The sequence below is a fragment of the Mustela nivalis genome, assembly GCF_964662115.1.
Source record: "Mustela nivalis genome assembly, chromosome: 15".
Taxonomy (NCBI): Eukaryota; Metazoa; Chordata; class Mammalia; order Carnivora; family Mustelidae; genus Mustela; species Mustela nivalis.
In genome coordinates, this window is record NC_139034.1 from 15,273,232 (window position 1) to 15,278,739 (window position 5,508).

Here is a 5,508-nt window from a genome sequence, read left to right on the forward strand (position 1 = left end):
CACCAGCCCAGGGTTGGAGGGTGGAGAGGGTGAGAAGGTGGCGTGAGACACTGAGGGCAGTTTATAAAGAGGGCATTTCCTGAGCCAGCAACCACAATCAGCTAATGAAGTTTAATCCTGGGGAGCAAACACACAACCCAGAATCCTCTTGATGAGGGGTGATAACTAGGCTCTTTCTACCCCCCTCCCCCAAACATCAGTCATTGCTCAGTGGCTGCTCTGGAGTGGGGTCTCCCCAAGCCTCTCATGTCTTTCCATGTAAGTACTTCTGAGGAGGTGGAGAAAAAGCCCTAGCTCTGGGAGTCTCGGGTACAGCCCAAGCAGCCCCTACTGTGAGAGCTGGAAATTTCCCAGATGTTATGGGTTTCCCTTTAAACTTCATAAGAATTTTGCATTCAACTCCATATGTTTTTGTTTTACTCCAACAAAACATGATTTAATTTATCGTTTAGTTCATCACAAAATGATTTTATTGTGAAATGATGCAATGGTAACTTAAACTGGCACAGGTATCAGCCAACACTCCCATTCCAGGCTTTTTCCTGGAGAGGCCTCCTTATTAAATATTTACCAGCACAAAACTGCCCCCACCCAAGAAATGATACATATCCTTACAAACCATGCACCAAATCAATGAAATTACAAGTATTTGGATGACGTTTTATTGAATGGAGTAAGAAAAGTATGCATCCAATCCAGTTTTGATCGTGCAAAAATCCTATAGGATTATATATGATTACATGAACATGGAGGAAAGTATGAAGGATATATAGGGAAGGGGTAAAGTCATTAGGCATAGTGGGGGAGAAGAAAATATATTTTTTAAATGATTCCATATACAATTCACACACGCGCGCACACACACACATGTGTGTTCGCGAGGAATTAAGGAAACAAAGCCAAATTCAGTTTATATCCTTAGACTTGTAGTAATATCTATGATACATCATCAAATGAAAAAACAAGTTAGAGAGTCATATGTTTGGTATGATTCCACTTCAGTAAATAGGAATAAACAAAAACCCCAGCATACGTGTAGATTTGCCTTATATGCGCTTGCATGAGCAGCGATTTACAGAGATGTGTAAACTTTGGATGTGTCGGGAGAGCAGGAGTGGAAGTTAGTAATCGTGAGCTCTCTTCCGATATCAGTGTGCTGTATCTTCATAATCTAAAAAAGACAATCAAAAAAATTTCCAGGAAAAGAAAAGGTTCTTTGAAATTCTCAATGCTCTTTCACACATGATCACCTTTGTACCTCCTAACTGTGTCAGAAAAATCAACACTGTTATCTCCTTTTTACTGTTAAGGCAGCAGAGTCAAAATTCAAACCGCTTTGCCCAGGACCACAGGACTGTTCATGGTGGGAGCCCATCCCCCGCCCCCAAGCTTCTTGATCCTTGCGCAGAGGTCTGGGCAGACCTTCCTCCCTCCCTCCCCCATGCCCCCCCCCCACTTCCCAGTGCATACAGAAGGAGAAAAGGAGCAGCGACACCAGAAAGCAACCGAAGGTGTCCTTCCAGGCAAGTAATGAGCTGAGCCTGTAACAGCAAACATCTCTGAGTGTGCAATTATCAGTGTTTACCATACATATCTAAGAAGGCTATTTGCCTACCCTTGCTTGAAATAGTCAGCATTTGTCAGTAATCTTATCACATCATCTGGAGCCTTCAGTGCTAACTCACGAGGTTACTCTAGGTCACATGGCCAAAAGAATGTTCATAAACATCATCTACCGAGGGAGAGGGTGTGGTGCCTAACGTGTCCCTCCTCGGTATCAACCAGGTGCCTTTCCTCGGCCCTTTCTGCTGGCTCCACAAAGAAGGGCGTTGCGCAGGAGCCCAGGCGAGTCCTTGCTTGCCCGGAATCCTCCTAGGGGCATGGATTTGTGTATTGTTCCTTTGCCATATCAGCGTCTGTAACCAACACACCCCGTGCTTGCTTAAGAGAGCTCCGAGTCCCTGAGAGGTGAGGAGTGTGCACATTGTGCAAGGGCCAAGTGAATCGAGGTGGGAGCTCCAGCCAGCACCCCGCCAACTGGCGCCAACACACCCGTCCTACCGTCCTTAATGGCACTCAGCCCGCTCTCGTCTCTACTGGCATGGTTCATATTTCGGAAATGGATCAGGAGCTGTTTGGAGATTCAGAACTGTTCTTGCCAGATCTCCATGGATTCAGGTGCGTTTGACCAAGACCAATGAGTTTTAGGGGATCCAGTCGTGATGTGCAGAGGAGCAGAAGACTGGACCCAAAGCCAGTGGGCCTGCGGACAGACCTGGCTCTGCAAGTGACTGTGGCATCTCCAAGTCAGAACTTCTTCAAGGGTCAGTGTCTCCAGTATGGGACTGTTAGACCTGTCATGTCTCTGCCGGTGGATCACTGTGAGACTCAAACTAGAAAATGGCTGAGGAAATTTACAAGACTGTGTGTAAAGCACTTTAGATGCAGGAGGTATAGTTATTGATCTGCTGTGTCATAAAAAATGAGAAGTCTCTTCTGCAGAGTTTCTTACTTTCATGCACATATGGAAAATGTGTGTGTGTGTGTGTGTGTGCGCACACGTGCGTATAAAAAACATGGCTTCAATTTGAAGTCGTTCGTGGCTAATCCAAGTTCCTGGTAAACCTTTTTATAATGTTAAATGAAATTTCCTCAAGGGAGTCTGTTGAAAGTACAAGGGCAAAAAAAAAAAAAAAAAAAAAAAAGGCAATGTTTGCCATCAACAAATAGGAATTTTAAAAAGATGCTTTCTTCCCAATCGTAGTTATATCTCCTTGGCACTATGCAAAGAGCCTTATTTTAACAATGTTTTCTCCTTGTTTCTTAAATGGGAGCTTTGGGAACCAGTTCAGTACAACGTGTGGCTTGAAACTTTTAAAATGCAAATAAGTGTTTCAATTCAAAATACAGAATATTTTTCCAAATTTAAATGGTATCCACTTTGAATTTTTAGAAAGCAATCTGGCAAAGATTATCCAAATTAAAAATAATAATCTCCTTGGATATAAATGTGACAGAGCACGTAATAAAGCTAATATTGTCTGAATGTTTTCCTATGCGCACAGCTACGTGTTTCACATGGACTGGCTCATTTAATCCTTGCAACTCAATGAGTAGGTATATCCCCACCCTACCCCCACCTCCCTGGCCATTTTGCAAATGTGGAAAACTGAGTGTGTTTACTTTCACCAAGTTAAGATCTCACTTTTCCCCCAAATGCATTCATAGAACCCTCACAGTTACAGTGGATAACAAACTTAGAACACCACAAGCCCTGACAGATGGGCAGAGAATGTGGGAAGAACCCTCTTTCCTATATGCCAGGCGCGGTGCTAGACCCTTGTCACATAGTGTCCCCACCACCTTACTACTTCTGGAGGAGAACAGGAGACTCAGAGAGGTGGCAAATTCCTATTTGTCGAGATTGTTCTTGGCTGCCAGGCCTTATGCGAGGTGCTTTTCAGTAGTTTTCTCAATTAAACATGAACAGGCTATTCATAGATAAGGAAAGTAAAAAAATAAATAAATAAAAATTGTGGAAACAAACATGGGGGAAATGAACATCTCTAGAAATACCGAATTACAACTAAGAGCATGAATGAGATACGAATTACACCTATCACATTAGCCAAACAAAGTTGGCGATGGTAGTAACTTCGTGGGGAAGCTAATTTATCTATATCTTGCTAGTGACGTTTTTAGGATCAAACACTAAGTGAAGCAGCAGAATACAGATGTGTGTGTACTCTAAGATTATCCGTGGACATGAGGGGAATACAGCAAGATGAACAAAGCTGTGTGGTAGAGTGGAATGAAAATTTTAACCTCTTCAATTGTCTTTTCTATTTAAAACGTTGTTTTTCCAATACACAAAATTTGGAGGAAAGGGGACTTTGTTGTCACATTGTACCACTTTATAGAAGACGTTTGCACTTCTTTTTTTTTTTTTTTTCTTAAGATTTTTATTTATTTGACAGGCAGAGAGGCAGGCAGAGAGAGGGGAAAGGAAGCAGGCTCCCTGCTGAGCAGAGAGCCTGATGTGGGGCTCGATCCCAGGACCCTGGGATCATGACCTGAGCTGAAGGCAGAGGCTTTAACCCACTGAGCCACCCAGGTGCCCCAAGACATTTGCACTTCTGACACAAATAAATCACAGATATCACCAATACGTGATGAAATAAAGTCAAGATGTGGTCATTTTGAACTTCTACCTTCACTGAGATATTAAAATTAAGCTCTGTAGAATTTGATGATCTTCCCTCAAACCCTTCCTTTCCTTGAAGCCCAAGCATGGACTTCCTTGTCAGAGTCACATGGTTGCCTGTGGAGACAAAATGAGCACCTGTTGGTTCATTTTATAAGAATCTCATAAAATGAAAATGTCTGTATTATTTATATAAAAAGACCATGAGGTGTTTTACTACAGAACTTTGGACACCAAATGTGTGATGTGTTCCCCAACGCACACAAACCCTCCGGTTCTCTGGACACCAGCTGGGTGATCCACAATTCCATTCATTTCATACAATAACTACCTCTGCTCAGCACAGATCTCACTGGTGAAGGGCTCAGTCCCACAAGACTATCCCCACTTCAGGCACCAGTCACAAGTCCCAGATGGCCACCTGTACTTCTGACCCGCTGGCTATCCATCGGGCATTCCCATGGCCTCCTCCTTAGGTTCAATGACTTGCTAGATCAGCTTCAAAAACACATGAATATGTTTTATATACTATTACTGGTTTATTATAAAGAATAAAAATGAATAGCCAGATGAAGAGATACATAGGGTGGGGTCTGGTAGAGTCCTGAGCCACGAAGTTTCTATTCCCATAGTTCTTCACATTCCCAGCACGTGGATGCATTCACCAACCTAGAAGCTCTTGAAATCCCATTGGTAAGGGGGTCCTGTGGATGTTTCATTGTTTAAACCATTGGCCTTTGGTGGCTGAACTCAACTTCCAGCTCCTCTCCCCTCCCTGGAGGTTGGGCACTGGGGCTGAAAGACTCAACCCTCTCATCATCCCTGGTCTTTCTGGTCACCAGTCCCCATCCTGGAACTACCCAGGATCCCCACCCCCCCTCAGTCACCAATCATCTCATTAGCACATGAAAAACACTCGTATGCAAAACCAAATATATCTATTTCTCACTGTGTTACATACCAAAGACTCAGCACTAAGGAAAATGGGTAGACCTCAGAATCCAAAGCTGGAGCAGATGAGTCTCTAGGGTCCTTTCTAGATCTTCAGGATGGGTATGTTGGCCACCAGTATTGAGTTATGGGCTTACTTGCAGGCAGCAGTTCTCACTATGGGTCTCTGGGTCAGCTGCAAAAGCCTCACCTGGGAACTTCTTAGAAATGATCATCTCAAGCCCCATCCACAATGTCATGAATCATAAACTCTGAGGGTAGAGCACTGTGTCTCTGAATGAGATCTCCAAGTGCTTCTGATACGAGCTAAAGGTCAAGAACAGGGCTCTGAGGCAGTGCTTCTCCAACTTCAA